Here is an 11,976-nt window from a genome sequence, read left to right as displayed (position 1 = left end):
CAGCAACGTGAACCACAAGTTGTTAAACAGATATCTGCAAAATATTTATTCCACTGTTTTAGTAAGTGCGATAAGATCCAAATCAAGATAATCATGTATTAGTAATTACTGTATACACATGCACACACACACATATAAATATATATAAATACATACATAGAGAGGACATATTTGTATGTGTGGTCTGTCTGTGTGTGTGTATATATACAGATGTATAGATATAAATATACACATATAGTATTTACACAATGAACATGTATACTGTATATGTATTATATACATACACACGCACAGATATATATATATATATATATATATATATATATAAATAATATATATATATATATATGTATAATATATATCATACATATAAACATATAGAGATTTCTGTGAGATATATCTGAGATATTTATTTCCCTGTTTCAGTGTGATAAGATCAAAATCAAGATAATCATGTACTAGATTACTGAATTATGTAATATACATAATATACATAAACACACACACACACACACATATACACACATATACATAAAAAAGAGAGAGGAGAGATTTGTATGTGTGTGTAGATATGAATATACACATACATAGTATTTACACAAAAATTAAGATAATTACATGTATGTACCAGGAATTATTGAACACTGTAAAATGAGGAGTGTTCATATGCATTTTAATTTCGCAAGTGCAAAGATTCGCGAAAATTAAAATGCACGCGAAATTTCTTGTCTACACTATATGCAATGAACGCCAGTGGCAATTCACAAAAATTTCGTGCCACGAAAAAGGCTGTCGGTTCAAATTCGTGAAAATTTTGTGCCGCGAATATATCATGTTTTACAGTATATATAATATACATACACACATATATATATATATGTATATATTTGTACATGTATATATATATATATTTATACATGTATATATATATAGAGAGAGAGAGAAAGAGAGAGAGAGAGAGATTTGTATGTGTGGTCTGTGTGTGTGTGTGTGTGTGTACATATAAATAAACACATATAGTATTTACACAGAACATAGTAGAATACACATAAATGTTTTAGATGTGACATGCAAACAAAACATTTATGTGTAGAAGTGTATGTATTCAAACTTTGCCAGGTAGTTATCATTAAAACACTGAGAAATGGCCAGCCAAGAATTACAAGAAAAATGTAAATGAGTCTTTATTGGCATGTCTCATGAAGTGATTTCACTCTTAGAGAAAACATGGTAAAATGTGAAAGAGAATAGCTGGCCATTGGTTGTAAATGTGAACCCAATAAGGAACTGAAGCTCAACTAATTATTTTCTTTACACATTACAAATAAGATAGAGTGCTAGTCAGCATAGATACATCAATATACAGTTTCTTTACAGCTAAGAAGATGACATCTACTGTTTCTCTACCAGTGTTCTTTATGGTACCATTGCAGGAGATATGAATGAAAATATTACATGATACCAGTCTGCATCATCTCACTCAAAATATTAAAGTTAACCTGCAAAATGGTAGCAAATATACATGTACAGAGCAAACACATTTATCTAGTTGTGGGTTTTGATCATGCCAAATATCCAAATTGAAGAGAAATAAATACATGCATGTACAGACATGAAGTGGTCATCACCTTACCAGTTTGCTCACCATTATTTTGATAAACACATGTATGACTAATTTTCATTGGTAGTTGAGCAGTACAACATAAATATATGATTATATGATTGTAAACAGGATAAGCTGGCATTCATACATGGGAGTAGGAATAGAAGTTATACGTATTTAAAAGTATGTTTTCACTATTTCCATTACAATGCACAGACATTAGGTACAAATTTGTCTACACAACCTTACAACTGAGATTGTTTTGATAAAGGCCAGTCTCATAATAGGCAGCATTTATGAATTCTGCACCTCAGGGTCAATGCTACGCTTTGTGTAACCAATGCTTAGAGATTTTTTTTTTTTTACACACCAGAGCAATGATGCAGGGCAAGCAAATGGTACAGCTGGCGGAACTTGGGGGAGGAGGGCTGAAACCTTTGAGTATGAGCATGGTAAGCCAAAGGCCTTTTTTCTTTCTTTCTTTCTTTTTTTTTTTTTTTTTGCTTGGTAACTGACGAAACCTGGAAGAGGCACCAAAAGTATAAAGTGGGCCCCCTCCCCGAAAACGTGGCGCCAGCCATGCATAGGGCCTACTAGTGTATATCTATGTTACAGAACTAATACAACTGTATAGTCCAACAAAATGGGGTACAGTTCATCAAAAGCCACATTGAATATAGTGTATCACTCGCTTTAACTACTGAAGCAGTAATAACCCAGTTCCAGAATATCATGTGACCTTTGTCAAGTTGTGGTCCTGAACAGTTTTCAGAAATGATGACACTTTTTTTTTGCAATTAAATTCATGATCTGATAAAAATCTGGTATGTACAGGGTGTCAAGTGACATAGGTCATGTATTCAAAAGCAGGAAAAGACTGTCTCTGTGAAAAATATCTACAAGTTAAAAAAAAAAAAAAAAAGAACTCAAAACAGGGCAAATGGTTGTGTCAGGTACAATTAAACAATCTAGAGAAATGGTGAAAGGGCTATGAAAAAAATGCAGCAAACCCTCCTTAGCTATGACACTGACGGGTGGAGATACACAATAGCCTCTTGTGAGATTTGAACATTAATTTTCTAACCGACTATTCTGTTTTGCCAGCTTGGCAAACATTAGGTGGTGAGTATCTCAGAGCCAACTACCATCACCAGGACATACGGCACTGCTTATCCTGAATGATCAATGCTTGCTTTGGGGATTGTACTCAGAATTGTGACCGACTGGCTCAGCCTCATGCACCATAACATGTGAAATGAAATGATATGACAAGTTCTATGACATTAAAGCCCAAACAAAGTTCTGGTAGGCCTGCAAAAGTTGTCAAATTTCGCTCCCAAATGTGAACGTATGCTTAGGAAATGTGCAGAATAACGATGTTATTACAAGATATTCGATGGGTAACGACGAAAATGCGAAATATTAACCAAAAAGGTTCAGTCTCAGAACTTACCCGAACGGGGTCAGGCTAAACTCGGACTCGGGGATAACTCGGCTTCACTTTGACGGCGGGATGAGTTATAATGGTTGTCCCTCTGATTGTACAGTGTTGTCCTATGGGAGCCGCCTGTATAAACTAGCGCTTCGTGTTCTGGCTACTCGCAGTAATGGTCCGAGTTGCTACAACGCGCGCATCAAAAACCTCTTTTGCGCGCAAGCAAAATTAGTGTGCGCCTATCAAGCACCTCTAAAACAATCAAAGGCCCTTGATAAACAACAACAAAAACTCCAAAGACAGCGCGTCTCAGCAACTGAAGACTGCGCGCTATCATTTTTGTTTCAAGTGTTTTGTACAGGATTACGTTAGCACGCACTTTCCTGTTCATTCAGTTAGGCCTCATTTGGTACTTTGCAGTGGCCAGTAGAATGTGGCGATCACTTACTGCGTGTGAATTGTCTGAAGTAGGGTCGAATTTTTCCCGAGACCGAGCTAGTCTGGAGCCTTCTGGAATAAAAGTCGGTTTTCCTACTATTATTATTTTTCTCAAAATACTCCAAATCGACTCATCATTCCGGCAAACCGCGTCAGCCAGGTAAGTTTCTTGGTGGACTCTTTCGATACATTGCAAGTAAAAATGAAATGGTGCTAGACGGGTTCTCCAGCACTTACCGAAACTTAGTTTTCACTTAAGCTGACTGGGCTCAAATAAAAGAATCTACATACGACAGACCCTCAGGCAAAATATGCAAAGAGGTCACAACTTTATAATCCCAAATTCCTTTTAAGAAAACTGCCTTAAAAATCTATAAGATGCATTTTCTGAAAATACTTGCATCTCCTAAACCATTTTCAAAGGTGATTCTGAATGAGTACAACAAAATAATAATATTAAAGAGCGATATTTGCAAATCTTAACAATTCAAATTTATCAAACATCAGTTATCAAAGCATCAGGGATCTCGGTCTACATGTTGTATCATATCCTGAAAGAAAGAAGAAAGGTTGGTAATTGAATTTAATTTTGTGTGCTGTTACACTAAAATCATATCATACTACCTCCTGTGTGATATTTATTGCTGCTGACTAGTACAAAGTACATTGTAGCTCTTAAGTCTCCTGAAATACAATTTCTGCATCAAAATTCTAAAGAGTGGGGAAAAAAATATTAAGATGTTTGAAGGTAAACACCACACAAAATAGAGACATTTGAAGTTCACTAACTATATGAACAAGCATGTACAAACCTAAAACAAATCTGTCTAACTTGAGGTGAAATGCAGATTCATTAAAGAACTGAAACAGGTAAAGCATTGTGATCATCAAATTCAACATAGGCTACGATTGAGGTAACCCTTGATAGCTATCCTTCCCTTCGGCTGGCATCCGTTCCATCTTTAGTCACTAGGTGTGTTCCATGTGGCACTCAGTGTGATGCACTGCTGACTGCTGCTATTCAATCTAAACGTTGATATTTCTTTTCCTTTTCCTTTTGCAATCCAGCCGTGACTCGAGGACGAGTTTGTTCAGTGCTCTCATGCGCTCCTCCATTACTTGCCCTTTGACGTTCCTTGCTCAGATGCCTTGGCGGCAGCTTTTAATTGCTTTTGTCTCATGATGTCTGCATCTCTGGAGAAATAAGAAGAGAAAGAAAAAAAGCTTGACATGCATACTCCCTGGAAAGTCAACACTGAACAATGAATATCTGCTGCATTTCATCTCACAGTTCTTTTCTCAACTTCCTGAGCATTTAGTGATGGAGCTGATTTTGCAAGGAACAGACTGAAACAAAAGTTTTCATTCTTGAAATGCACTATGAAGAGAAGGCAAGATGTTATCATAAAGTTCTCTTGTCTAAATGGGAAATACAGAAAGATAAAGATTGACAGTTACACGCAAATGAATATGAATAAACATCTGTCAAGCTGATGTACAACAAAAGGTTAAATGGCAGCAGGCATATGGACCACAGTTTCATCATAGTAACTACTGTCTTCTACAAAATCTCACCTCAGTTGTATGTCCTATTACAAATACACTGATACTTTTAAATAATGCAGAGATGCCAGTTAGAATGAAATAGAGGGCCTGAAATACATTTTTGTACCTCTAAATGAAGCTACTTTCTACAAGAAAGGGCCTGAACTTTGATACTACCAGGGCCTGAATTCAGGTTTTGCCTGAAAACTTGCATACCAGATTATGCTGTCTTATTTGCTTGATTCAGATACATGTCCCATTGTGTTTGCTTTGCATAATTTTTCTTGGCAGTTTTGAACATTCAAATAGCAGGACAAAGAGCATATGTGAGCCAATACAGCGTAGTCTTCCTTCAAGGTGTCAATGAACAATCTGTCTCTGAAAAAGGTGTAATTCAGGAAAATAATCAATTTCACGAGAGATCCAATGTACACTAAAAGCAAAACAGAATAAAGCAGTGGTGATCAAGGGCGTATGTACCGATATTCACACAGTTTGAACACATGTTTGTACAGTGTAGGTGTGTACAAAATACTAGTGTGTGGACTACAAGTTTGTATATGATGCATCACACGTTACCCGGGGTACCACGTTGTATAGCGCCACCTCATGTCCACTCGAGGACAACCGCAGAGAAATGCATGCGCTGTGTGTGCGTGTACATAGTCATTCCCATGCCACTGCATGTTATACTATGCATGCATGCTACACTCACAGTGGGTACACTGTGCTAGCAATAGCGTGTGCTTCAGTGCAGTGCAGTGGCTAGTGCGCGCTAGCTCCAGCACCAAAATAATTTCCCACTTTTTGGCAACCCAGGGTACAACCTTTAAAAAAAAAAAAAAAAATTCAACGAAATGGCTGATTTTTATTTGGTACACCGGGGTACCATTTATGTCATCATACCGTATAGGGAGACCAGGATGTTTGCACTGAAGCATGATCCGTTCAAGTCCTGGAAATAAACTACTAGTAATCACTCTGTGTTGATGAAAAAATACAGAATCTACAGTATGTTCCTCACTTTCTATGGACAACCATTGGTATTGATGAATGACCATGATTATTTTACCTTTGTTTCCTATCCTCCAGGCTTTTTCCTTTGTTTCCAGTCTGGTCAGAGGCAGATTTCTTCTGTGTTTGCTGCTTCTTTTGATTCTTTGCCCGAGCAAGTTCTCTTTGATTTCCCCCTGTTGGGGAATAAAAGAAAAAAGAAAGAAAGAAAGAAAGAAAGAAGAAGAAGACGAAGAAGAAGAAGAAGAAGAAGAAGAAGAAGAAGAAGAAGAAGGAAACAGAAAATAGGGGAAAACAGCATTGTGAGTTTATGACATAACCACATTAGGTACAACTGTAATTCACACATGTGTACACTAGGTGCAACCAATATCACTACTGCTGTTTGGTAAAATCATGTGAAATTCTAAGGGGGTACAGTGGAAACTCGATATAACGAGATGGTCGGGACCGAGTCATTTTCCTCGTTATAGCCGATATCTCGTTATATCAGTAGGCATAAAAGAATGCATAACATAAAGACATTAATTTGCACATGTGGGACTACCCATCATATTTCAATCAATACTGATAACTTGATAATTGTGTGTGAGGGAATTACCGTACTCACCTTTATGGGTAAGAAGATGTTTTTCGCCAAGAAATCCAATATCTTTCTTATTAATTGTAGATGTTTGAATTTGTAAATTTATATAGCTTGCGATTGTATCAAGATCGTCTGTGGATTGGTACAGTGTATGTGGTTATCGTATGGGTGTGTGTTGTGTGGAAAGCTTGAATATGGTCTGCACAATGCTGTGTGTGTATGTGACACATTCTGTATGTACATTATGACTGCGTGTGTGTGAAGATGGGGAATTCCCTACGTAGGAGGCCAATCACAGCATCAGATCGCCTAACGCCTGCTAAACGTCACAATGATGTCATGTATACATATGGCCGTCCCACCACATTTTCTGCATGTATCAGTGTGCGCGCACATACACACTTACACGTTCAACATGCAGTATTAGCTGGAGAGCACTGAAGAAAATGATATGTGTGTGCAAGACAGTTTTTGGCGCATGAAGCTTTACAATCTCGGAAGATGATAGCACAGGCGAAGTAAAGCTTTACCGAAGGCATTTTGCTTTACCTCACTGTAGCGGGTTTGATTGACTATGTTTTTCTTTGTTTGGAAGTCACAAAATTTATCTCGTTATAGCAGTTATTTCGTTATAGCCGATCTCGCTATAAGAGTAGCATTTTACATAGACTTGTGTGGAAGGAAATTTGGGACCGAGAAAATTTCCTCGTTATAACCGATATCTCGTTATAGCAGTGTTCGTTATACCGAGTTTCCCCTGTATAAATATAAACCATGGTTTATGTAAATTTCTTCTGCGTCACACTTTTCACTCTTCCACAATCTGTGGTCACAAAACAAGCTGCCCATTTATTATTATTATTTTTTTTTAAATAGCAGATTCAACTTTACTCTTAGTTTTTAGTCAACAAATCCCTTTAAATGTTATAATAAAATATAATCGGTCCACCATTGATGGCCTACTGTATCAAAGTGCAAGATGTACACTGTTGTATGTCCGTGTGAATTGTGATTAGAAGGCAAGGCTTTTAAACACATACAGGATACATGTGTGACTAGAGCTTTGTACTTAAAAAAACCTACAACAACAACAAATAAACATGAATGATGAAGGAGCATGTAGGTATTAGGAGCAGGACATCAAAGTCTATGGTATATTACATCACATTACACAGGTGATCTCTGATGTACTCAAAATGGTATATATACAAGTACACTTGTACTATGGAATTACCGGACAGCATGGTAATTCCAGACATGCACATCTCTGTGTACTAATGACATTCAATACACGCGGGACTTCGTAGACTAGCCTTGCAAAGCGTTGCATGGGAATAAAAACTCGCAAAAAAATGTGACACAGTGAATAATGTAGAAAAGCTCAGAAATTCACATTTTACCTCAGATTTAGAAGACGTCGATTTATCACAAGATTTTATCGTGTGAATTGTTCGAAATGTTCACGTAAGACCTTTTACCGTACAATACGAAATTTGAGCCTCATATGCCAATTTTCTCTGTTCAGGTCTGCTCAGTACAAATATGTACAATGAATCATAGGTATGGTTAATGTGATTCTGGTGCAAGGACAAGATGTGAAAGACGTCGACTATTCCATTACGAAATATCATGTCCGGAATCATCCTCAAGCTCAGGATTGGATCCTTTGAATGGCCCTCTACAAGTCTTTGACTATAGTGCATACTGGGCATCATCATACAACTGTAGGTAATTCAGGTATAAATCAAAATGCGATTTTACACTGCGCTAAAAGATAACTTTATGTAGCTTCAGGGGTCGCACTTAACTTTTTTTTTAACTAGCCAGGCGGACTACTTAGAATCAATTTTGACACTGAAGCAATATTTTGGCTAGCCAGACGGACTAGCTACTTCAGAATTTTATGATTTTTAGCTAGTCCGACATGATTTTGGGTGGCCAATGGCCAGCGGACCATCGCCAATTTCGAACCCTGTTAGAGGGGTACACTTGATGTCTATTTTCCAAAAATTGGAGTGAATAATTTTCATAATTTTGCTAAATTCATAATTTTCAGGACTTTGTGAATAACTGGTGTTGTTTTTGGCTGAAATTTCATCCTCTGCTCTGAGGCTCTGAGTATGGAATTCACAGCCATGAAAAAAAAAAAGCATCCGGTGACATGATATGTACACCTCCCTGCTTCTAGCTACTCTCTTTCGAAGGTTCTTACTCATATTACAATGTATATACAAGATTGTATTGTACATCGTACATGTGTAACTAATAAAATTTCACTGAAAAAAAGATGCAATCTGTGGCTTTTGTTTCAGTGCTTGATAAATACGAATACAGTACAGTTCGACCTCGATTATCCGGCCATGTCGGGACCGGCGCTCATCCGGATATGGGAGACACAATGTTAATGTAGGCCTATATAGCTGCCGTCCAAGCTGCTGTTCCAGTGCAGTGGCAGCTAGGCAGGTAGCGTACCCCGCAATGGTGGTGTAATCTATGCTAGCCTGCGCAAAATTATAGTCCCTTTAATACTTTTACGATGATATTAATGTGGTGTGAATTTATGTTAGTTCTGTTGGGAATATTGTAGGTAAATCGTGTGAGTTTTGTAGAAATTTTAATTGAGTTTAAAGTCACTATTTTTCTCAATTTTAGGATGAGAAAAAAAATCATTCACTGCGTGAACGCGTCCGGATAATAGAGATTTCCGGATAAAAGGAGGCCGGATAATCGAGGTCGAACTGTATATGAATGTATACACATCTGCAGATCTGTGGGTTACCACTCACTCCCAGGCAGCATCAGTAGAAGGAGTGCCCCGGCCCAGGGCCCGGGGTTACATTGTACGGTACATCCCTTGTACTTGCAAGCTTACATGAGTTACAAATTACAATAAATGCTTCAGAAATAATTTTTTAATTATAAAATTATGATCAAAAAAAAAAATGACTAGTCTAGAGACAGAGTTCTTCTCAGTAGATAGTACTTTACACTTTTTTGAATGGACATTCCCAAAATCCATCTTGATTTGTGATGTATTCTATTGTCTGGAGACCAAATATCTCCTAAGCTAGGTTTGACTGAAAAAGGTGTTATGCATCAAGCGATGCCGATGGCAACATGTGTCGCAAGCTAGCTGAGAATCCCCCCAGTAATTACTATACACGCTCTATCCTCCCTCGACCTGCGCGCCGCACTGGAGCGCCTAATTGATGGCGAGCAACTGTGACCTACCATTCACAAAAAGATCCAGAACTAGACATATTTCTAGACTGATAGACAACAACAACAACATGTACTGCAGTTGTTACCTAGTCCATATAAATTCGACCCCAGCTCGGCTGGTACAGAATGAGATTTGTCATACTACTAGTAGTATTTATGCAGAAAGAAACTACACTCGTCGGTGAGCGAAGGTTTACACGTCGGCCTACAAGAGACGAATGATGCGCCGGAGTTATGACACTCGAACTGATCAATGGATTATACACTTTTAAACAACAGAACTACAGTTTTAACGATTTCCATAGTTAATATGTACGTAAATAATTTAGATGAAATACTCACTAGTCATTTTGGAGTCCGATACACATGCGAAATAACACGTGAAAAGAAGATCAACTTCTTTCTACCGGAAGCGTACACAGCTAGCTGTATGGCTGTTGTTCAGTGGTAATGGTTCGTGCTTGCATCTATCTAGTCACTGCACTGTGGTATGGTGTGGATCGACGTGCTGACACGACGATATTCGCGGTTGCACTTTGTCACACGCACCGATCTTTACACGAAGGGTCTACGTTGAATTTCTGCTATTTTGAAGCCAAACAACGGGAGAGGAAAAGCCACACAGGCAGGCGTTTCATAGATCAAAGAGAATTAACCCTTATACTCTGGTGTATACAATAGAGCGCACCTGTACCAAGCTCACAGAACTCTCTTTTTCTCCTTTTCTTCTTCTCCTCTCTAAATTCGTTAGATTGAGATGAGGGACCAATTCAAAATTAGATTGAAAATCTCAATCTAATATATTTGATCTAATGGATTTAGAAATCAATCTTTTTCTCGATCTAACTTTGGATTGGTCCCTTGCCACAGTCTTCAGTCTACGGTAGATTGATTTCCAACTTCAGAAATTTTTAAAGAGTTCTTTCCTTCCCTTCTTTTCTGCCTTAGAATTCTTCTTTGCTTCTCCCCCTTCTGCCTATTTTTTGTGTTATGTGGTGCACGCGAGGTCTGTGCCGCAATATTGATATTGATATCTTATTTTGAATTGGTTTTGTCCTAGTATATCAAAGTACTGTTGACAATATGCTTTTTATCATAACAGTTAACAGATGTTTTTATCCATATTAACGTTATCTTTATTCTGTATATGTTACATGCATAGGTTAGATATTGTTTACCGAGGGATCCACGTCTACAAGCTCAGTCTGTGCTTTTTTAGTGGATCGCTCTTTTCCATCTCTTTTTCACTAGTTCACCTATTGCATAGTAGGGCCTATATGCAGTGTTTGTTTTAATAAACATTAATTCTAACATACATTTAGTACTATTCTTTATAGTGTGTAAATTTCGTTACTTTTAGCTTGTATACTTTGTATTATGTTGCTGCCTTCAAGTTTTCGATGGAAATAAAGAAATTAAATTGAATTGAAAAATTGAATTGAACTACACTACACAGTAAATTATACAGGGTGTATAAAAAAAAGAGTTACAAAATTGTTAAAATAAATTTCAAAATATTTGGAAGAGTTTTTCATATTCATGGATACCAAATAGTCTCATCTATCAAGTGCAATCAACAAAACAAATTTTTGTTGACGCTTGGCTGAACACTGACGCTCTTTGTCCAGAGTACGATGAAAAATGGCTTGCGCCAAATTGAAAGAAGATGGAAAATTCAGCCAGCAGTCCAAATAAGTGTTCTCATTCAAACAAATTGCTCTTTTGCTCACAGTTTTGATTATGTTATGATAGTTTAGGAATTTATCTGGCGATTTTCTGTCACGTTTTAAATGATTCCATTCTGTTATGGAAGGTTGATTAACAACGACAAGATCTTTTAAGCACAATTATCACAAATCATGCACAGACATTTCGAACCCACATGCCAGTCACTCAGTCAAGAAGAAAAGTGCAAAATTAATGCATCCTCAGATCATTCAATCAATCACTCAATCAATCCAATCCAATCAATCAATCAATCCAATCAATCAATCAATCAATCCAATCCAATCAATCAATCAATCCAATCAATCAATCAATCAATCCTAGAATCAATCAATCAATCAATCAATCAATCAATCAATCCTATCAATAAATCAATCCAATCAATCAATCAAGCAATCAACCATGCAA

The 11,976-nt window shown here is 37.2% G+C and overlaps 1 long non-coding RNA gene across 1 annotated transcript; it reads right to left on the bottom strand.

Annotated features, from left to right (window-relative positions):
• Positions 1–4,600: 4,600 nt before the first annotated feature.
• On the bottom strand, positions 4,601–10,274 carry LOC139721037 (uncharacterized). Its single transcript, XR_011710201.1, has 3 exons — positions 10,186–10,274; positions 6,094–6,211; positions 4,601–4,670 (listed from the first exon to the last, which is right to left on the bottom strand). It is a non-coding gene; the product is annotated as an uncharacterized lncRNA (long non-coding RNA).
• Positions 10,275–11,976: the final 1,702 nt, after the last annotated feature.

Source organism: Diadema antillarum, unplaced genomic scaffold (genome assembly GCF_040938485.1).
Source record: "Diadema antillarum isolate AM-2024a unplaced genomic scaffold, OU_Dant_1.0 scf00000137, whole genome shotgun sequence".
In the NCBI taxonomy this organism is placed as follows: domain Eukaryota; kingdom Metazoa; phylum Echinodermata; class Echinoidea; order Diadematoida; family Diadematidae; genus Diadema; species Diadema antillarum.
The sequence above is the reverse complement of the archived record's forward strand: the minus strand, read 5'-3'. Positions and strand labels throughout refer to the sequence as shown.